Here is a 24592-nt window from a genome sequence, read left to right as displayed (position 1 = left end):
CTTAATTCCGCTTCACGTAGTATTGTTTTATTTGGGTATGCTTCTTTTGGTCCGGTGTTGGCATTTTCAAGTGATTTTCTAAAATTACAGAGACATCGAGAATAAAACAGACAATTAATATTCTACGTCTTAAAGTACATTTCTAATTGAACCCAATTATATTGCCAGTGTTTCAAAAGAACAAAGGTAACACAGTTTTCCTTTTTTTTATACTGTGTTTTATCCTTTAATACCTACTTGTCCTACGCCATGGGTGCTAAATGTCACATGAAGAAGAATGGTATGCAAGGGAACCAATAAGTGATGTATGCAGAATACTCAGGAAACTGAAAAGACCGTATTTCTGAACTCCAAGATTTTGAGTGTCCATGATAACCGGTTGCAATGTTAAAATATTCACTATCCTACACCACTTACATAGATGTGTCATTATAAACCTAATAATCCGCCAATTGTTTCCAAAAGATAGGCACTGCAATTATTGCCAGGGTATCATTTATGAAATTACTTTTCCCATAGAGGTAGTTATATGATAAATACAAGGCCACATATTATTTTCTGATTTGAAGCATTCTAATTTGAACATTTAGAACTCCATTCTGAAAACCTATATTGTGTCACAAATGATGACGTGTATTAGTACATTTCATCACTTGTACCAATAAAAAAAACAGTCAAATAAAAAAACAGCATTTAAAAGTGTTCATTTTACATAATAGAGGTGCGGGATTTAAAGATTTCCTAAATAGGATCCATCAGGGCTGAACTAGGGGTTTTTCAGTAGCTTCTAAGAGCAAAACAGAAGCTGAGTCAGAAAAATATTGGTCATTTAAATCTACCTGTTACGCTTTCTCCTATAGATCTACACCAAAATTGTATATCTAACCTATACCACTCACCTCCTCAAAATTCACAAGTAATATTTAGTGTCCAATGTCCACACGCCACCACACATAACACATGTTATGACATTCACATTTTGCGATAAATGGTCCAGTGGGCCACAAGATTTGTCGAGAATCACAAATGCTACTTCAGTAAAGATGGCATATGATCCCAGTTTCCAATTTAGATAAAAGTACCACACATGCCAATATGCAAAGATGCTAGATCTATTTTTTGCTTTGAATGTTGAGACTTCTGAGACTTATATTCCTTAAATTATAATGGATAAATCCAAGATAAGTCCTCAGAGTGCAAAGTAAAAAACATGACTAGAGTATCATCTCTCAAGCTAAATGCAGCATGTTGTCATGTATGTAAATATGTGTTAAATTATGGCTTGTGCCATGTAACTAAAACATAGTAACACAAAAATGTCATGATCTAAAGAAAATGAAGGTTAAAATAAAAGCAAACCCATTTTATTGAGTTTCTAAAAAGCAGTCAAAATAATAAACACTGTTTTGAAAAGGAATATCTGCTCTTTAACCTCCTTGAGAGCATATATTGCCTGTTGACAGAGAGAGGATAATGACGGAAAATTAATGTTAAATCAATGGGAACTGCAGGGTTCTGGGCAGGATGCTTTCATGTGCCAATGCAGATCTGAGCTGTGGTAGGACGGGGCTTTTAGATGCAAGTTAATGCATTTCAGGATGCAATGATTAAGTGATCAGCATATTTGATGCATCTGTTGTAACAAGCTCACAAAAAGCTACTAGCAAGAGGTCCCAGGGGGTAGTTTGCCAACACTTATGTATGTACCCTACCCCAAGTATTCGGCAACACAAATACTTAAGCTCCAATGATTCATCCCACAAGATAAGGATGTACATATCTCTAAACAACACTCTTTTGCCCAGGCCATATTCCAATTGTTTCTCTCTCCTTCCTGGAAATGGCTTCATATGTTTATTATTAGTCTCATTCATGAATGAATCACCAATAGCTGTAAATATTTAAAGGAAGTACAGAAATGCACTTTCCTCTAGAACTAGTAACACTTCACACACATAAGAGGAACTCACAACATACTATCCAGCCCATTGATGCAGAATTACTCTCTGCTGTGGAGGACACCATTTTGCACATTAATGGATATCACAGAATGTTTATACACACTTAAATGTCCATCCACAATTCTGCATAAGGATGGAATTTTAAATGCACACAAATAATGCAGATTTCCCTGCATAAAATTTATGGATTTGGGGGAATGCAAACATTATTTTACAATAATTTCTGACCATGTCATTTTCCTTTAAGTATAAAAACTGCATTCTAAGGAACAGCTATCATACATACAACACTTAAAATATAAAATGATGCATTACATTGTATATTATTTGATTTAAAATTCTACTGCTTGTAAAAAGACTTTCTATCTTTAGAAGGTTAAATATCCGACTCTCTCATATGCATGAACATATTTCGGGCATTGTTACTTAATAATATTTGAATTATTTAGAAAGTGTTTTGATAGTATTTGTGGAAAATGCATGACTAAGTATTTTTTTTCTCAGACCTAGTTCTATAATAAATACTGTATAAATACTTTTTCTCATTTTAACCTTATATTCCTGATTCTGAAAAAGTAACACATATTAATACGATGCTGAGAATGTGCTTTATTGATTTGCGTTACATTTAGGAATACACAGGTTACATTAGTGTAAGCAGTGCCTTCTGCATTGCAGGGTATTCTGGACAGTAAACACATGCATGACATGTTGTGGACCTTTGAGTACCTTAGTGTTGCATGCATGTTCACACCATTAATATATTACAAGCTTTGACCATCCACCACTGTGCTGGGAGCACATTTAACAGTGACATGCTCTTAAAGAACAACTCAATGTAAAATAATAAAAGATGTATATCCTTGTTTCAAAGATAGAAATATAGATGAGAGACCACAGGTTAATAACAGACATGTCCCACTTAAAAAAACAATACATGAAAGGTTTAGAAATGAGCATTTCCTGCATTGCGCTTTTCTCTTCCCTTAATTCCAATAAACACATCCCATTTGTGAATTTGTGATGTTCATAAAAATGTGCAAAGATGCCCCTTTACTTGCACAAACGCAAAAAGGAAGGAAACAAGGGCTCTGAAAATGTGCATCAACATTTTTCCTTTTGTCAAAAAAACTAATTTTGGTGACAATACATTTTTCAAGGATATTCCAGAGCAGGCTTCACAGAAGCACCAAGTGTCATGGTCCATTCCCGTTTGTTACATTCTTGCTGAGTGTATGCTTCAGCTGGGTACTGAGAACGAGGTTCAAAGTGACAGACATGTAAAGAGATTGTCAATGTCAATGTGAAAGGCATTCTTAAAAAGTAACTCAATTATTGTCAAAACTACAAATTCAAATGGTAAATCAATGTCTCACAACATGCTCTCCCACTTCGGAAACAATTCATGACAATTTCAAGAAATGTATGTCCCCAGCATTGGATCTTCCCCTAGACTTACTCTATAAAACAGAAAAGAAACTCTTGGATCTTCCCACATTTCAGTTTTTTATATGCATTTCAAAAATCTTGTGTGTAAATCTGTTTGCTCCATTTTTGGAGGAAGTAATGTGATGCACTAGCTCATCTTATTTCTTACATCAAAAAATATTTCAGAATCTGACTCTATGTTTTCACTTTATTAACCTCTCCAAAATTGTACGAATAATGTGCACAATCTTGGGTACAGTGAAACCCCTAAAGAAAATATTGTTTACATATGTCTTATCACACTATATCAAAACTGACTATCATAGCCTACTCCTATTTTAACTAAAGTACACTTATACATAAAGAATGTTTACTGCCTAAGAAAACTGCTCACCCTTAGTAAAACACAAATGTTAGTCACCATTCCTATTCACTTTACAGCGAAGATGTAATACAATCACATATACTGAAATAATGCTCAGGAAGAATCACTTCCCAAGCACATTGTTAGCAGCAAACACAGAGAAGCTTCCACAAAAAGAAAAGTGCACGGCAGATGGCCACTGGTCTTACGCCCAGAGCACAGTTATATTCATTTTCAAAATGTTGCTGATTAAGAGCACTTGCAAGCACCAACATAGAAAAGAGAGTGATGTCCCTACCTCAAAAGGTGGCTGTCACAATCACTATGACTGATTGCAGATTGGAAACCTCTCCTTCCAAAATGTCATCTTATTTAATTTTGTGTTCAGTCTATGCAATATTACAACACACTAAAAACACATAGACCACTCCATCACAAACACTTTTATAAACACAGTTTTTCTATTGTATTTGAGACAGATAGCACTTAGAAAGTAGTTTTACTTTTCCTCAGACTTGTCACAGAACAAAGACATGAAGCCTTACGTAAAACATTTCTGACCAATGGCTGATTCATGGACGTATTGGTTACCTATATACATGTGGGCATTGATCTGAATTCCCCACATTTTAAAATTAATTGGTTTGGTATTAGAAAGATGCAATAGGGTAATGAATTGCCAAAATGTGTTTCTATGACAAACAGAACACACCCTAATGTGGTACTCATACGAAGGCATCCATTAGTTTTCAAAAATTGATTAGCAAAGTTTGCTAATTAAAAATGTCTTGATTAGCAAGCAAACATATTTGATTAGCACATTTGTACTGATATTGTTAATGTCACTGGAAATGATTTGTACTCAAGACATGCAATAAGCAACAATACAGCATTTGTGGGGACTGCTGAATTGAGACATTAGTGAGATTATTGTCTGTAAAATGTAAAGGTTGGCTGCATGAATGGACACAAATAAATAAACAGATATGATCAAAAAGTCACAGCACGACCACAGTGTAAGAGGAAATCGAGTGCATAGTAAACCCTGTGAAGAATGTTCAATTGGACCAGCCTAATTCGAGCAGGGATGGCTAGTTCACACAGGGACATTAAGGCTTCCTGCCAATCTTCCAGTTCCAGTGTACCCACATCTTCTTCCCATGAATGCTTATGTTTTGAGAAGTAATGAGACTGGAAGCTGAGGATAACCTGATAGTTATGAGATAGCCCCCTCTTAGGGATCAGCTCATTGTTGATGTTAGCTTCTATCAGGGACTGTGCCTGGAGATCATACCCACCCGGAAATTGCATGACCATAGCATGTTTGAACTGTGTATACAAGAAACGATCATATGTTGGTAGTGAAAACAATTGTTGGAGCAGTTCAAAGGACATTAAGCGTTTCTCAGAAATACATTGTTCTGCAAACAACAGTGTTTGAGTGTACATCTCCTAGCAAAGATCAGCATACAAATTCCACAGAGATCTTTATTGCGACATAGGAGGGCACTGAAAGTTATCACTCCTCCCCATCCCAGAACCCTGGCGCCCACTCAGGACTTTGGCACTTTTAAGAGTGGAGGGGATTATTACTGTTGCACTCTCTCTCAATTAGCCCCTTTGAATTTACAGTGAACGGGGAAACGCGGGAAGAGAGACCCCTGAGGGAAGAGAGCTCTGTAGGGTAAGCTGTGCTTCCATTGAACAGGGTAATTTAAATAGCAAACTGTGCTACACAAGTGTCCGTTTAATTAGGAAATCTACAGAATTGTGAAGCAAATTGCTATGCAACACTGCTTATTTTATGCCCTGCATACATTGCAGGGGTCATGACTTGGAGAATCTACATGGGATTGCTCTGTCTTTAGTCATGAAACAAGATTTGGCAAAATTAAAGGAACTGTTCCCTTGTACAACTTTTTTTCTAATACAACAAAGGAATAAAATGAAAGTGGATCACCACATGAACTTGAAAGATCATGGAGAAATGACAATAAGGTAATGTTTGCTTTTCTCACTGAACATAAAATGTTTTGGATTTCTAATAACAACCTTCCGTTTTACATGTCTAATGTTTCTACTCTACAGAGGGCTGAGAAGGGCCCGTGACCATCTTACACTGACCAAAGCTGAAAATAGTGAAGGTAATGAGGTTGGCCTGATTTGACAGCAAATCTGATATTTAGTTAGAAGCTGTTCAGTTCCAGCATCAAGATTCTCCTCGCTATGAGTGTGGTACCTATGAAGATTCCTACGGTTTAACTAGACCTCTTCTTAATGGAAATGTTGTCAATATTTTGTGGTAGAGGTTTGGACCTGCCATTTCCAGGAAACAATTGCTGAAACCAATGTCTGAAATTGATGATTTTGGCAAAAGGAGCCTAACAGTAATGATTTATTAAAGAACCTTTTAATTTTTATATATTATATAAGGATGGCTTGTGTTACGGTGGATGTGTGTGTGTAAGAAGTAGTGTAACAATATGCATACCACAATGTGGAAGACAACAATTTAAAAGGGCATTTGAAATTGTATTATTGTCCATGGTCTTCAGCACAAACTAAAATGCTACTTGTGCTCAAAATATCATCATATGTTGCTGTATGTTAGTAGACTGATGGAATGAACAGGCATTATTTTAATGCTTTCCCTGTCAGCTTTTGTCCAGGATAAAACCAGCGACTCTATTTCTTGTGAAGTGACAGCTTCCACTGGTCTGACAGCATTTAACATAAGTGGTGTCACTGGGCATTGCTTGTTGATGTTACATGCAGAACAAACCACTTGGAATTCAGAAAACTCTTAAGGGAGGCTGTGGAGGAAGTTGGCAGGATTCTCCCAAAAATGAAGACAATGATACTCATTGTAGATGAAGTTAGCATGGCATCCAATCTAGCTTTCATACATTTGAGAATGCAAAAGGTGCTGAAGAGAGACAGTGAGGAACTGTCTGGTGGAAAATAAGTGATTGTTTTTGTAAATCTCCTGCAGTTAAATCCTGTTAGGGTTAGCCAGATTCTGAGTGTCTGCATACTGAAGATATTAAGAAATGTATTAGCAGTAAAGCAAATGTGAATCTCTGGAAATATTTCGAGTATCATGAACTAACTGCCACTATGAGGACATCTTCACATTTTGAGTATGTACCAATGCTTACAAATGTATGTTCAACATGGTGTCTGAAAGGTCTTTTACATTAAAATGATTTCCAAGATATACCTTGAAGAATGTACCGCTTTCCAAGGTTATGGTGGATTTACAGAAAAGGAATGCTCAATGTGTTTATTCATTGTCTATTGCAGAATGCAAGTGATTTTCTTCTGCAATGATGGCAGCTGGAAATGTGCAAACAATGTCTACTGATGTTTTGAAAGACCTCTCAATACTGTTACAAAAAAATAGGAAGGCAGAGGTGTGCCTGATTGACTTGAAGAAGTCACTTCCTCGAACATCACGGTTAGAAATTCATTTAAGATTGTGTTATGTTGAGCCGTAACTTGAATGTAGAGTTTGGACTTGCCAACAGAGCAATCGGAAGAATAGTTGCTTATGTGATTTACTCCCAAAATACTTCAGTTGAGTTCATTGTCATGACATTGGACCACATTATAAAACCACAGTTGGCACGATGAACTTCTGAATGCTTCCTTCTTTTAAAGACATTCATTTGCAAAGAACTCATTTTCCTCTGTGCTCTGTGAATGGCATCACATTGCACAAATCATAAGGCTTGTGTTTAGATGTTGCACTGTTGCCCATGGAATGTGTTATTGAATAATTGGCTACATTTACAGTATGCTCCTACTCCTCCGAATCAGCCCTTTTCTCCTTTCATCTCTCCTGACCCCCACATTCCTATGAAGTAAATTATGTGTTATGAAGCTTCCAAGATTTTATTTCTCCCTCTTAACAATATATGCCAGGTTTGTTTTGTTATTTTTAAGTACTTTGGAATCCCTGTATATTGCCAAATGTACTTTAAAATATATTATTTGGTTACATGTTTCCAAACTCTCTTGTGAGTAATTCCGCAATCCCTAGTTCAAGGAGCTGGGTTTGTTTGCACTGTGTAATATGGGGCCACTTTGCGAAATATTTCCAAAGCCGCTTTCGGTTCCCAGTCCACCCCATAGAAAGCACTGCTAATTTTACAGGTTATGAGACATTGTAAACTTTGTACATCTCCAGACCTCTATATTACAGAAAACCTCTCTCTTCTGAATGTAAGATGTGCCATTTTTGTGGTGCAGCACTGTTGCTTATTCTCCTGTCACCATGCTTCCAGAATGTAGATAAAGTACTGTGTCTAAGCTATAGCGTATCCCCCTGGTCTGTGCAGGACACATGCAATATTGAACACTTGTATGTGACCCTGTATGTGTACTGTTACATGCTCTGGTCTTTCAAATAGCAGCCAAACCATTCATAATGCATTTGTCATTGCAAGAGACAAGCACATTTACTGAAACAATGCTGGTATGTGAAACATTTGTCTTCACAGTGTTAGGTTAATGTCATATGCCATACATAGAGTGTTTGCAACATGTGCCCTGCAACAATGTTAAATGTTGTACAGAAACTTTAATCCAACGTGCACTTTTGTATCATAATAAAAAAAAGCTGGTATGCGCAGAGGAGAATTATTAGACACTGTTTTACACAATATGTGACTGCATGATATGTTTCCCAGCTACACCACACTATTAAGAGGTGTTCCATGTCATGCAGAGGTGGGCATAGAGGATTATAGTTCATGTTATGACTTACAGCAAACCTCAAATGACCATCAAGAAGTAACATATTAAACCACCAAATGTTTCAAAGGGAGTTTTTAAAAAAAAAAAACTATTTTAGTATCTACAGTTTGTTCAGACCATGTTTTTAGTAACACTTAAGCATGATGCAGATGACAAAATATTGTTTGCAATCACATTTCTAGTTCTGTAAATGTGTGTCATCTATTGACCACACCATTCAGATCATATTGGTGTTTCCAAGAACGATTGGCACGTATTTCAGAAAAATGCACAGGCTAAGGTATTTTGTGACTACAACACACGGCACCAGTGCAACTGCATATTTTTCATACATCTGTTGCACTGGTGCAAACACTGCACTGCATTGGTCCAAAGTTACATTAATATGGGTCCTATTGATCTTGCTGTAATTTGTGCAAGGAAAAATACATTATGTTCATGCTCAAACAGCATTTGTGAAATTGCATTACTCCAAGGCAAATGATGTTGCACTATTTTAGTTGGTCCTATACAAAAATATGCATGAACTAATTGCATCTGCACTTCTGCAAATGTTTGGTAATAGAGCCCTGTGTGAGGAAAGAGAAGAATCAATAATATTTATGAGGCAGGTTAAGTGCTAGGGGAGCAGCAGGGGGGGCATTAGCACTGGAGGGGTAGAGGGAAGGAGGAGGAGAAGAGGAAAGCCTTGAGGAGTTTCCGTAACTTATGGAAATCTAGTTCAAGTCTGAGAGGGGCAGGGAGGCCATTCCAGAGGCAGGATCCTGCCAAGGAAATATATCTACCCCCTACCCTCTGCTTGGAGAAACATTGGACGAACAGAGAGTTAGAGCTTGAGGACCAAATAACTTTAGCAGGGGGGTATTTAGGGAGGGAAAGTTGGATATAGTGTAGTTCCAGGCCCCATAAAGCCTTGTGGATGATGCAGAAGGTCTTGAATTTTATCCTTGCAGCCACTGGAAGCCAGTGGCGAGATTCTAGGGTTGGAGAGATGCAGTCCCTGGGCTTGAGTCCAAGGATACATTTTGCAGTCCTATTCTGGATAAGTTGGAAAGGGCAGAGGGAGGAAAGAGGCAGATTGCAGAAGAGACTTTTGCCGTAGTCCAGCCTGGAGAGAACCAGCTCTGGAGACATTGAGTTTCTGGGGGAAGGTGAGGAAAGGGCGAATGCCTCTGAGGAGGTAGAGCTGAGAGTGGGCCTTCTTGGCAAGTTCTAGGATGTGGGGTAAGAAGGAGAAAGAGGAGTCTAAGATGACTCCCAAGTTTTTTGCCTTACAGGATGGTGAGGGGAGGGGGCCCAAGGAGGGTGGCCAGAGATTAAAGGAATAGTTTGTTCAGAAATATTATTGGCCAAAAAGATGGCCTATAATAAAACAAATATGTAAAATACATATTTTTTTAAGTATCTATGTAAAGTTTCGAGCAAATGAAGTTCAAACTTTAAAATTGCAAGGACTAGGGGGCATCCATTTTATGAAATGGATGCTGCCTGTGCTTGCGTTTGCGGCATTGATGAAGCAAATGACAGTCAGCTGTAGTAAACAAAAGCTACCACTGGGTGGCTTTTGCTTCATTGGTGCCGGACGCAGAGGACGGGGACCAGAGACTACAGGCAGGAAAGCTGCAGCTGCATCTTGGTAAGTGCTATTTTTTACAGGGGAGAACCGGAGACCCAAAGTTAAAGCCAAGGCAGGCACAAACACAACGCGGTTGTGTTTCCATGCTGCAGTGTTTCTGCTTACATCAGCTTTCACTCTGGGGCTCTCGGTCTCCCTGGGGGGAGCCTGAGAGGTCCAAAGTGAAAGGCGCTGCAGCCAGAAACACAACGTAGGTGTTTAGAAATGCTGCGGTGTTTCTGCTTACAGCAGCTTTCACTCTGGGGCTATCGGGCTCCCCGGGGGGAGCCTGAGAGCCTCAAAGTCAAAGCTGCTGTAGGCAGGAACACAAGTGGGTGTTTAATAATTCTGCAGTGCTTCTCACTATGGCAGCTTTCGCGTGGAGTCTCCTGGACTCCCCCAACTCTGAGGGAATGCAGGAGACTCCAAGTGAAAGCTGCCGCAGTGAGAAATACAATGTTTTTGGATTCGTAAATGCTGCAGTATTTACAAATCCAAAAACGTTGTTATTCTGAATGCGGCAGCTTTCGCTGGGAGTCTCCTGGACTCCCTCAGGGTTGGGGGAGTCCAGGAGACTCCATGCGAAAGCTGCCGCTGTCAGAATAACAACGTTGTTGTACTTGTGATTGCCGTGGTTTTCCAATCACGGCAATCACAAATACAACATTATATTTTTAATTGGTGCGCCTCAGCTTTTTGCCTTCATTTTACGTTTTCTGTGCTTCCCTGGGCTTGGGGAGCACAGAAAACGTAAAATGAAAGTGAAGGTAGCCTCCTCAGCTCTGCTCAGGCTGCAGTAAGCAAAAGCTCCCAGTAGGGGGCATTTGCTTCTTGTTTAGTGCCGCAAATGCAGAGCTGAGGAGGCTGCCTGCATCACAAAATGGATGCCCCCTAGTGATTGCAATTTTAAAATTTGAGCTTCATTTGCTTGAAACTTTACATAGACACTTAAAAAATATATATTTTACATATGTGTTTTATGATTGGCCATCTTTTTGGCCAATAATATTTTCTGACCAAACCATTCCTTTAAGGGGGAAGAAAGGGGCTGGAGATCCTAAGAGAAGGATTTTGGTATTACTGGCATTAAGACAGAATTCATTAGCAGGCCACAATGCATGAATAACAGTCAGGGAGAAGAAGGAGAGGGGGTGGAGAGGGCAGCTTAAAGAAAGCTGTGCGTCATTGACATAACACTGGAAATGGGGGGAGAATATGGAGATGAAGAGGGCAAGAGGAGCAGGGTAGATGTTGAAAAGCCATGGCAACAGGATAGAGTCCTAAGGAGCACCACAGGTAGAAAATGAGGTAGAAGAGAGAAAAGGCCCATTTGGACCTGGGAGGGCCGATTCGAAAGGGAAGAGGTCAACCAAGCCAGTGCACGGTCTGTAATTCCTAGATTATCATAGAGACGAATTAAGAGGGTGGCATGATTAACAATGTCGAATGCAAAAGACAGATCCAGGAGGATGAGAATAGAAGGAGAGCTGGAGTCGAGATGAGAGAGCATGTCATCACAGGTGTTTGGGATAGCAGCTTCCATGCCTCTGGCTGCTCTGAAGTCAGACTTGTGGTCACAGAGACAGCCAGCAGCTACAGTGTAGTGGGGAAGTAGGGAGAGGGCTAATTTCTCCAATAGTTTACTCAAGAAGGTGTTAGTGGAAATATGGCGGTAGTAAGTCGGGCAGAAAGGTTCTGCAGATGGCTTTTTTGAGAGGGGGGGCACACCACAAGGTAGTGCTTGAGAGGTTGTGGGAAGGAGCCAGCAGCAAAATAATGGTTGCAGAACTTTGCCAAAGAGGGAGTGAGGGTGGCAATATTGTCCTTGAAACCTTGAAAGTTCTTGAGGAGCAGCAAAGCACCTGCTTGAAGGAGAATTTCATAGAGCGAACAGTCTTGGTGACCTCATCCGGTGCAATGGGTGAAAAAGAGGAGAGTAGGAGGGGGATGAGAGAGGGACCAAGGGAGGCCTTATGCAAGTGGGGGTGGGAGTGATGAAGAGAGTGAGAACAGGATGTCCAGAGTTTTGATTGAGAAGTGGGAGGCCAAGGCTGTGCAGAGGGCCTGGCAAGGAAGAGGAGAAGTAGAGACTGCAGTAGGATTGGCAAGTGCCTTACAGACTTATTGTTGGTGGCTGCTGAGATGCAGGTTTGGATGTGGGCCTGCTTCTTGGACTGGATGGAGAGTCTGTAATGCCTTTGGAGCAGGCGGCAGGCCAGTTTGTCAGAGGATGTGCAAGAAGACAGTCATTTCCGTCTGCAGCTCTACACTTGCTTTTTTGGTGAGGTTAGGTTGGATTCATACCAACCTTTGCATTTGGAGGCAGGCTTCATGCGGATCCTAATGGCAGGGGCAAGGATGTCAAGGGTATTGGAGATGGAAAGGTTGAGGTTAGCAAGGGCTGAGTCAGAATGAGTGTTGGGAGCAGGAGTAGGGGAAGGGATAAAAGAGACAGAATAGGCAGCAACTGACACTTCATATGTCAGGTGACGTATAATGAGGCTGGCAGATCATTCACAGGCTAAGCTAGAAGCTACATGTGAGAGGAGAGGAGAAAGTGGTCAGACCAAGAGAGAGGTGAACTGAGAGGGTTAGAGAGAGAAAGGCCAGCTGAGATGAGCGCATTGAGAGTGTGCCCGGCTAAGTAGGTCACCTGGAGGGAGTAAGAGTCACAGAGATTGTGGAAGGGGAGAGCTGCATCAGGGGAATCAAGATGAGTATTTAAGTCTCCAAGGAGGAGAATCTTAGAGATAGAAGTAAGGAGAGAGGAGGTGAGGTCGGCCCTCTCCTATAGAAAGAGAGAGACCAGTTTAGGGGACCTATAGATGGTAGTGAGAGTGATAGAGAGGGTAAAAGAGATGCAAAGATTGCAGACAACACATTCAAAGGAGGAGTAGGACTGAATGGGTATGATAGAAGTGGGCATCCATTCTGGGAAGACAAGGGCCTCGTTGCTTCCAGGCCGGTTAGGTATGGACTTGCAGAGGATCTTATAGCCCTCAGAAAGAAGAGTGTCAAAAGCAGTAACAGAGCTTGCATTGAGACACGTTTCAGCGAGTGCTAGGATGTCAAGGTCAAGGTCTTCAAGGAGTTGACAGATGTCAGAGGAGTGTTTGACAGCAGAACGAGAATTGAGGGTAGCTAACTAAAGCTGGTTACCCCATTCAAAAGATTTGCGAGGGAGGTTAAGGGTAGGACGACAGAGAAGGTTGAAGATGGAGAAATGGCAGTAGAGGGGAGCAAATTGAAGAGAGACAAAGATGCATGTCAATAAGGTGGAGGTTGGGCTGAGAGCCCTGCGCCATGATAGTGCCATTCAGGGAGACATTTATGATGCACCTGCATGATGAGAAGTGTGCCAAAAGCACTTCCTATCTGGTTCCACCATTAATGGGTGAGGAAGAAAAAGGGGAGAGGATAAAGACGATATGGGGAGTCCATAGGTCCAGAGAGAGAGCAACAAAGAGAATTTCGGTAATAGTCTGCCTGGAAGAGGCATTGACATAGGTGTTGGCAATGGGCAGACTAGGGTTAGAGACCAGGAGATTCTTCTTAAACGTTTTCCTTCTAGGCTTCGAAAGAGAGGGAGGATAGGTGATAGAGAAGCAGTTAGAATAGATGGGAGAGATGGAGAGCACCTTAGGGAGAGAGGGGGATGAAGAAACCCAGCAGAGGGAGAGAGACAGAGAACTGCACAATAGATGACAAAAAATCACTAAGTGGTTTAGCAGCCACAAAGGGGCAGATGAAGCCAGTACTTTAAACAAGAATCAAGTGATGACAACAGAGTTAAAAAAAGCTCCCAGACATGGAAGTTCAAACATACATGGGTAGTGCCAGAGCAAGGCAATTTATTTTACTTATACCCAAATATGTAATTTCAAGAAGGCAGGGCAACAGGTGCTTGAGATACCTAGGTTTGTGTCTCAGACAGTACAACATGCAGGCATTTCAGGTTTTAGAAAAACACCTAGATTAGAGTTTCAAAAACAGCGCTACACATGCAAGCAATTCACTGTGGTAACAGGTTTAGAAAATAAAATACCTAGATTTGAGTTTCAAAAGCAGCCCTAAAAAAGCAAGCAGTGTGGAACAAGTTTAGAAAAACGTGTATATTTGGGTTAACCAGGGTAAGGCGCGCTGTAGCTTAGAAGATTGACATGAAAACATTATTATTGTTATTATCCTTGACTGCTGTGGAACTTTAGGTCACCCCTACCTAAGGTGACAAAGAGAAAAACATATATATTCCATAAACACATGCTGTCACGTGCACATTAAAGTGAATTGAGTCGGATCAAAATGTTCATAAGGTTTTATTCTATGGTTGATACTTTAGTAGCTGACTCATGATTCAACCAGATTGTTCCTTTGCAAGGAAGAGTATCAAGTCTATATTGCACATTTTGTAAGAAACATATTGACATTCATTCATGTTATTGTTATATGAAAGGCAATGATGTTTAGACCATTTATAAAACCAAGAACAAGTTCACAAAACATACCATTGCATAAATGTGTCATCCAATACCATGGTTCTACCAAACAAAACAATGAGGTTTTAAAAAATGGAGAAAAAAATGATATATATCAAGAAAAAAGTGAGAGGAAGGAGGAGGAGGGAGAGAAAACAAGACAAACGGTAAATAGAAAATTGGAATACATCTATCAACCATTATATCAACCATTATATCAAATTCCGGGAAGTTCACCTCTGAACTCAATAATTTCATAGAGTTTTGCAATTTATGTGATATCGACCACCACATGCTTTAGAGGGTGATTATGACAAATTGATAACAAGATTGGACTTCATCGAAATACAGTCAAAATTGCTCTGAATGTCATGAATCCATCTTGACACTAATGTCAAATGAGTAGATACTCAATAAAAGTCATTGTTACAATCATGGGGCATAATAAACCATCATGTCGGTACGTGACCCGTGTTAATAATCATGTATAATACAATAATAACATTTGGAGTGGACCTTCATGAAGGGGGTGAGGGATAATAGACCAACGCATTGTCTAAATTCCAATCATTCGAACCAATAATTACTATGTCATTCTATAAATCGCATGGCCTTCACCATTGGTCCGCAATAATTGCACATTTAATGGGTCATGTGCTCGTCTCGATTTGTGAATTCCCCAATGAGGTAAAATCGATATACCAGTGTGTGTTAATCAGTACATTAGAAGGAATACGCATGCCACAGTGCAGGCTAAGAAAGAAGTGTTGAAGCATGATGCATTCTAATCATACTTCCAATGTGAATTGGAAAAACGGATTCCACATAGCCAATTGTGATATGCCTGTTTGACTTTTGGGGCATACCTAACCTTTTCCAATGCAGAAAGTTCGAAAGATCTTTTTATGACTCTGATCGCAGCCCTAAAAGTTCTCTTCAGTGCAACAACCTTGCCATCATATAAGTGCAAATGTTTACTTGGCAAACCATTAGGGGTTGTTTTACACTCAATATTGTCCACAGATAAGCTCAATTAATGCTTAGCCTGTAGGTTAGAATTAACCTATCTGGCAATGGTTGAATTAACCCATGTCACTGATGAGCCATTCCAACTGATTCTAATGCCGCTCGCGTTCACACTCAAAACCGTAGTAATGCACTTTGGATCTATGGCAGTCACTTTCCCCAACCTAAACTTTGCAGACAGCACACAATGATCACTGAATTATATGGGGCAGATATGCAGATCAAGACATCTCTCTGCTGGACCTTGACTGACAAATATATAATCCAGGGTTGAGCAACGTGAGCCACTCAACCATGTAAAATGGCTTGCTACATCCCCACAAATAGCTCCATTCAACATTACTAGACAAATCCCACTTAGTGATTTGGACTAAATATGGCCCAAATTATCTTTCCCTTCTTAAATCACGCCGGCTCCAGCTGATGGCAGAGAAGACAGACATGAGGAATGGAGATCACCTGGAAAGAGAATGAATCCTCCCTCCCATTTATCAAGCCATTCATTAATACAACCCAACATTTCTTCTACAAAGTCATTTATGCTGCCAAGACCCATATGCCAATATATATTCAGGACACGAATGTCAGATACAGAGTCAAGTGTAGCATTTCCATGATGCAAAAACAAACATAAACTTTATCTATTATGGACAATGTGTAGGTAGATTTAACCAACGTCAAGAGTCCGCCAAAAGGATCGGACCGATGATCCCTTTTAGGCAGGCTGAAAGGAATAAACATAGCCATTTATCAGAGGTGCCTTAGTGTTCCATGTTTCTTGTAAATGTATCACTTCATTAGATTTAAGCAGGTGATTCACTACCGGGTTTGTAAACACATGTATGTGGTTGAGAGTATTGCATGATAGAAAAAAAGAATTTTTTATTTATTCAGATTTATTTAAAGCGCACGTCAGCCCGGGGGCATCGTGGCGCTGTACATCACATTTTGGATCTATGGCAGTCACTTTCCCCAACCTAAACTTTGCAGACAGCACACAATGATCACTGAATTATATGGGGCAGATATGCAGATCAAGACATCTCTCTGCTGGACCTTGACTGACAAATATATAATCCAGGGTTGAGCAACGTGAGCCACTCAACCATGTAAAATGGCTTGCTACATCCCCACAAATAGCTCCATTCAACATTACACCGTAGTAATGCACTTTGGATCTATGGCAGTCACTTTCCCCAACCTAAACTTTGCAGACAGCACACAATGATCACTGAATTATATGGGGCAGATATGCAGATCAAGACATCTCTCTGCTGGACCTTGACTGACAAATATATAATCCAGGGTTGAGCAACGTGAGCCACTCAACCATGTAAAATGGCTTGCTACATCCCCACAAATAGCTCCATTCAACATTACTAGACAAATCCCACTTAGTGATTTGGACTAAATATGGCCCAAATTATCTTTCCCTTCTTAAATCACGCCGGCTCCAGCTGATGGCAGAGAAGACAGACATGAGGAATGGAGATCACCTGGAAAGAGAATGAATCCTCCCTCCCATTTATCAAGCCATTCATTAATACAACCCAACATTTCTTCTACAAAGTCATTTATGCTGCCAAGACCCATATGCCAATATATATTCAGGACACGAATGTCAGATACAGAGTCAAGTGTAGCATTTCCATGATGCAAAAACAAACATAAACTTTATCTATTATGGACAATGTGTAGGTAGATTTAACCAACGTCAAGAGTCCGCCAAAAGGATCGGACCGATGATCCCTTTTAGGCAGGCTGAAAGGAATAAACATAGCCATTTATCAGAGGTGCCTTAGTGTTCCATGTTTCTTGTAAATGTATCACTTCATTAGATTTAAGCAGGTGATTCACTACCGGGTTTGTAAACACATGTATGTGGTTGAGAGTATTGCATGATAGAAAAAAAGAATTTTTTATTTATTCAGATTTATTTAAAGCGCACGTCAGCCCGGGGGCATCGTGGCGCTGTTACATCACAATCATATGACATAGTGTTAGGAACATTGCAAGGGTCCCACAGCCTTGATTCCACATAAGGCACTAGAGATCCAGGACCAATCCCTTGGCAAATTAGCCACAATTCTTTGGCTAGGGAGAAATTTAATCGACCTAGTGGAGCTCAAATTCTGATCAAGAGAAACAACAATGTCCTTGGGCATAACCATCCCCCCAGCCTCACTTCTGTACAACGGGTGCAATATCGAAACCGAAAATTCAAATATTATTTTGTTCATTCATGACTGCGTCCAAGATCAATCTAGAATTAAAATAAACGTTAACCCGATCTGTTCTAAAGTAATCGGAAAAATAGGTCCACTCAATATCCCGAGAAGTTAGAGCCCCAAGTGACAGAATTACATTCAGTTACCTTAGAACATTGGTGTGATTTAGTACTACTTGTTTATTGTCCGGAAGAACACTCTCAAGTATAATTTAAAATTCATGATCAGGGTTCAAGACTCTGCCAAGACTGGAGGAGACAATGTAGTCCATGTTTCTGGTCCCCTCTGGGCCTACGGGATGGCGGTCCTCAAAAGTGACAATTGTCAGTTTGCAACCCTTTGAGCCCTTAAGAATACTACAAGCATTCTTATTAGAAGATTACATATGATCCCGACCTTTCGACCTAACATTGGCAGCAACTACCTGTTTAGAGCTAAAATAATAAGTTTTAAAAAATTGATTAAAAGACACACATCTCTGAATGGCCAGGGTTGCCTCTGACGATAGTGAAAGGAAACGTTTTTGCAAGTAGGAATAGACAAGCACAATGTTTCTGATGGAGTAGCATTTTTAAGTCCTGTCAGCCGCGACTGTGAAATGGCTGGTCGATGGGAACTGATCATCTATGATTACACATTCAGGCCTCCCAAATTCAGGCACATTGACAGACATTGTCACAACATATATGGGCGGTGTAGTGCAGGACTCCTTATTGACTACCACAGCATTGTCTTCCAAAACCTTTTTGACCTACGGGCGATTAACAAAACTATTCAGAAAATTCTTCATAGCCTGTTTGGTGAGTTTACTGAGGGGCATATTCTTTGTCTTTCTAAGATGTTTACCACCCATTTTGTTGTTCTTGTTCAACGTACGCATCCCCACTAGGGGAATGTCCCCCCGGGCAGCACCCCAGCCATCATTGCAGCCCCAGATAAAACACCACCAGCAACAGCATCCTCACTAGATTTAATAAGGACGTCATCACCAACATGTATTGCCTCAGGAATAGGTTGCTCCTCTGGTGTTTGAAATTCCATAATTGTCACATTACCTACCTACCCAGCTTGAAAAAGTGGGACAGGAACACTATCTCCTTGGAAAATAATAGCTGGTAACCTGGCCATCGGTAGTTCCAACCCTGGTGCCCCAGGCAAAGGCCCACTAGAGGACAAGCCAGACAATTGATTTTAAGCTGTCACTCCCAAATTTAAGCGATTGACATTATTTAAAGTTTCAGTTTCAGCATTGATTAAGGCAGGGTTTACTATATGAGCCAAACACTGATGTTGAGTAACAAAGTCGTTTAAATTGCTATAAACCATCGAATTATTATATTTATGCAAAAGCGACTCCAACATTATAGAAAGTGTTTTGGTCTCCAGATTAATCAAAGAGTCCAATGAACATAAAACCTGATTAATCTCACTCAGCATATCCTTGTGATCACAGACCACGTTATTCTCCATATGCTTAAACATAGTTGAAAGTCTGCGTGTGGAAAGTCCGCAGGCATAGAAGAAGGTGAGGAAGAAGAAGAAAGAGTTTGTGTTGGCTGTAACGGAGAAATGTGCTGAGGCAAGTTCATCATTGAAGAGATAATACTTTGGTCATTTGGTTTAGGTAAGGTCCTTGATGCACTAACCTGCCCAACTGGAGCAAAAGCATTTGGAGCGTGAGTACAAACTGATTATGTCGGCAAAGTTATAACAATTGGCTGAGAATTACAAAGTTCAGAATTCCCAAGAGGGCGCGATGATACAACAGAAAAATAATCAGTATTTTGCCAATTGATGAGGCAGTGAGCAAGTTCACATTTTGAGAAGGAGGAAGCATGTGGAATGCTGTCAATTTCGAAGTGCCACAACTATGAGATGCAACTTCCACCAGTGAAAGTGGTAGCTGGAGGCTAATTGCCAGAAGCATATCTTGGTCCAAAATATGAGCTAGGTTTGCAGGGAGAATTTACAGCCATGCGTCTACTACTTCACAAATCGTACATTGGATCCAATGCAACAACTGAATACACTTAAGGCAGTCAGAACAGAGATTCTAAGAAAAGGGCTAAGGTGGTGAGATTTGACAAACACACAAATCACCTTACCGCCTAACTGCCCAACTGCATCAACACTCCACCGCACTCTCATTGTGGCAGACTTTGTGCAGGAGGCAGGTTTTTGAAAGGCCGTCCAAGACAAGATCACCTGAGCTGAGAAGAATGTTTCCAGGCTTGCTAGTTGATAACTGCCCTCAATAAAATCCAAGGAGAACATTGAATGATACTAATAGGCTCTGTTGTTCCGATTTCCAGAGTCAAGTTTCATCCAAGTATCAGAGCACAATTCTTTAGCCCAACTGCATCAACACTCCACTGTACTCATGTCACCTTTAATTATATCGCATGAATAGGATTTCTTACTTAATCCCAGCATTATTTATCTGGAAGTGGAAAAAAAAAGTTATCTTGGGAAGAGATATCAAGATAATTCAACCATGAATATGCAGTACACCAATAAACCCCCAAAACTGCAAGCACAGAAATAGGGCAACTTGTGCTGCTGAGCCAGAAACATGACACATTAGCAGGTGTGATCAGACCAGGGAATATACCAGAGAGTTTTAGGACCCATCAAATAACTAACAATGACAATCCATGCCTGCTAAATTTTGCCTGTTTATTGGCAGTGCCTGTTCCCAGACAATCAATATTTTCTAGCATCACCTTTCATGCTGGCCTGAAAATGTAAGGACTCTAGAGTGAGTTCACTGTCCGGCTTTTTCTGCTCAAGAAGCTTACATAGCAAAACAATATCAAACAGCACAGTTACATTTCTGTTTGTATTTTTGAAAAAGCCACTTATGGATTATTTTCCATGGCATGCGAGCTACCCACCAAAGGGCATCAGAGTGCTGTGGATATAAACATAAACAATTTTCAATAAAACACAACCAAAAAGGTACACATTAAAATAATAACCCTTCCCTCTCCAAACAGAGCAATCCCAATTCTTAGAAAAGGTAGCACAACCATTACTGTAAGCTGATACATTACCCTCTAGGCTCCTGGATATCCTAATATACTTGCCAATAAGAGGCACATTAACCCGAGGAGCAACAGGGGAACTGACACCATCTACCAGCACCCAGCCCCCTCTCAAATAATACAATAAAGATGACTCAGCCCTCCAACCACAGGATTTATTGTACCATCTAAAGAATTGGAGTCAGAGGCAGGTAGTTGATACGAGACTACAGATTCTACTGAACAACAGAATTACTTAATATAATATACCAACCTATGGTAGCTTGTGTGTTCCCTTCTGAAGAATCCACTCCTGTAGTTTACTGGAAATGTTTGAGCACTGGGATCCATAAGGTAGCAGGCAATCCAACAAATAATCTTAAGGCATGTGCACAAGTTGAGGTATCTACAGACAGTACTTTACATTTAACTCAAAAGATGCTATTTACTGGGCATCGTCAAGGTAGAGTCAAACATACAGCAAACACATGGTGGAGACTGACATCAGTAAATAGTTTTGTTTGAGAAATGTCTGTTTGTTCTTCTGGAATGGACATCTCTGCTTATGTCAAATAGATGTCTGCCTGTGCTGTTGGCCGTCCAGGGTCCCTTCTATGGCTGTCTTAGATTTGCACCACACAAGGATTTTAAATCTAATTAATAAAGTATATGACCAACATGTTCGGGCAGACACCAGTGGAACCATGACTGATACAAGCCCATGATACAATGACAATGTAATGAGCAAAATACATTGTTGTTACTTCATGATAGATAGGAATCTAGCCCTTACATTTACTGAGATGGTTCTAATGGTTTGAGTATAAGTCATGCAACAAACCCACGTAATGTTAATGATTTAAACCATGTCAGTCTTTTCAAACTGTTTTCAAGGTTCTGTGAAACAGGTATCAAATAAAACCGTTTTCACTTACACAAAAATAGAAAAGATTGATTTAGGAAAACACATTGGAGCCTGGCCCAAGCAGTCTTTCTAAATTGAACTGTCACACCCTTCGACCGACACAAGCACATGCAGGGGCTGGAAGACGGAAATTGAGGGCATCCCAGCTAAGTATTTTTTGTCTTTGTGTGTCAATACATTCGTATGTCTGTGTGGCGAAAGAGGAAGACTGTGGTGGGGAAGGAGAAAGAGGTAATTGTAGGTGTGTTTGTGTGACTGCTTTTGTGTCAGTATGTTTTGTGGTGGTGGCCTTAGGATGTATGCTTTGATGGAGGAAGAGAGGCCACATTGGTGGAAATTCGGGCTGCAGAGTGAAATCCCACAATTTCTAGGAATTCCCACCCCCGTGGAGGGAGCCGGCAGGGGATTGGTTTCCTGGGGCCTTGGGCAGAAAGCCCCCAGTAATGTGATATTTCTGCATTTGAAGACAGCACAAAATTAGCCCAATAAAATAATGTTTCTTTGCGTGCGTCTTTCAAATAATCACATAAAACAGTTAAATAGGCCCAAGTTAATTTGTTATCTGAACTATGTAAAGACGCATGCTTTAATGTTCAGAAGCTGCCTTGGTTAAATTTTGAAAAGCCAAGACGGTTTAGTTTGTGTTCAGGCTAGTGTAGTAGAAGAGGTTATTTTTGAATATGGTTAGACATGAATTAAACTCGGTTGGAGTAGACATAATATTAGAATAGGCTTTAGATAGAACATAAGGATCTTAAGAAGAGTAGAGGGTGATTGTAACGCTCACCTGATTCCCGTAGAGGTGCCGGTCTTGACTGGGCGTATACCGTATCTTCAAAGGTGATGTGTAACACACGGCTGGCTCTTTGGGCTGGACCTCTGTGCACTGTATGTCTGACTCGAAGGGTAAGATGTCTTAGGTAAGTGAACGCCGTGCTCTCCATCTGCCTCGGGGCAGGGTGCTGTAACCAGTTTCTTCACTGGATAAGGGGAGCAGGCCTCTTGACTTCAGAGGACTGCTGTCCGTCGTTTACTGCACGAACTGTAAGTTTCGAGTACTTCTAATGTCTTTAAAGTCTTTAGTAATGATGTCTCTTGTTTTGCAGGGTTCCGGCGATGGTGGATGACGGGCTGAAGTGAGTTGAAGATGGAGCCTGTGTGATGAATAGAGGCGCCTGGAAGCACGTAAGTAAGCGCTTGTTGCCTGCTTCACGATGCGCTCTAACTGTCTTTTTATTTTGCAGGTACAAGTTCGGAGCGACTGCAGGGTGCCGGAATACCCACTGGGTTAGATGTGGAAAGGAGTAATGGCACGTGAGTATTAAAGTTCCCCAATGTCTTTAAACGCACCTTGTTTTGTCTTTCAGATGCGGATGCAGCACCGAAGGCCTCCGGAGCGTGCGAAAAGTTGGTAAGCTTTTGTCTTTCAGATGCCGGAATGCAGTGTGAAGACCTCCGGAGCGCACGAAGAGTAGGTAAGCCTTTGTCTTTCAGATGTCGGAATGCAGCGCGAGGCGTTGGTGACAGCCGATGGACCAGGTTAGTGAAGAGCTGTCACTGAAGACCGTAATGCTAACCTGTTCTTTCTTGTCTTTATAGGTGTTGCTGAAGACTGGATTCAGGATGGTAAGCCTTTTTCCTTAGGCCCAGGATCAGATGCAGAAGACACGATGAGCGTTCTGCTGCAGAGGATGCAGAATAACGCAAAGCAAGATTCATCCATCGGGTGTGGTTTAAATAGCCTCCTGTAGTGCTTAGGTGTCTCCTTCCACAGCCACGCCTAGGTAAGAAAAGAGTTCCTGCTTTCCAGAAGAGTTCCAGTGTTCTGAACCTAGGGAGTGGCTCCTGCCCCACCCAACAGGAAAAGTAGTTCCAAACAGAAGAGGATCAGAGGCTCAACTGGCAGGCAAGTAAGCAGCATGGTCTGCTGCAGGTAAGTCCACCCAAGCATTATGAGCCCGGCGCTTCCAGCGCTGGGACTGGGCATATTTATGAGCCTGGTGCCACTGGCGCCAGGACTGGGTCCAAAAGGTCCCAATTGGGACTGGTTGGCACTCGGAACCTGGGTTATGGATCTGCTTCCAAGGGAGTTGGGAAAACCCTGACCTTTTGGAAGCAGAGATCATGACAGTGATCCACTATATTCTGATATTTTTTCCTGTGAGAATGAAGTCATACAGTGGAACACTTGATGTATTTCTCGGATACAGATCACACAAAGGGTTACTAATTTTCTACAGGGAACACACAATAATAGAGATGTATAGAACAGTAAAGGAAATAATAACACAGAGACTGACACTTGTTTTTTAAGGAGGGAACAGATAACTAACTACAAAGAGGGGCCTTGGTTTCTTCCTCAGAGCACAGACACTCACAGTGCTTGGGATGGTGCTGAGAAGCAACACATGTTTTTATTTCTTTTGAAATACCTTTTCCAGTTCTGATGCACGCCATTCCTTGTAGTCCTTCTATCTTCAGTATAAAGTAATGAAGAGCATCGACTACCTCTGATTTATAATCGCTGCACCGCACACACTCAAAGTTAGAGTTATTGTGCGGGAGGCAGAGCTATTCTGCTTCCCTGCTATAGCTTCAAAGGAGCGAATAATGTGGGCCGGAGTGCCTTTGATTTGCTCAGTGCGCAGTATCTGCACTGATAAAATTTGACTCTATCCTGATGATAAATCTTGGGTCTGTATTTGTATTATAGTTAACCCACACAAGGACTGTGGGCGATGTGCCTTTGACTCACGCGGGTGGGAAGGAAAGTTTCTCCCCCATTTTAA

The sequence above is a fragment of the Ambystoma mexicanum genome, chromosome 4p (genome assembly GCF_040938575.1).
Source record: "Ambystoma mexicanum isolate Mex_15411 chromosome 4p, UKY_AmexF1_1, whole genome shotgun sequence".
Taxonomy (NCBI): domain Eukaryota; kingdom Metazoa; phylum Chordata; class Amphibia; order Caudata; family Ambystomatidae; genus Ambystoma; species Ambystoma mexicanum.
This window is presented reverse-complemented; position numbering follows the sequence as displayed.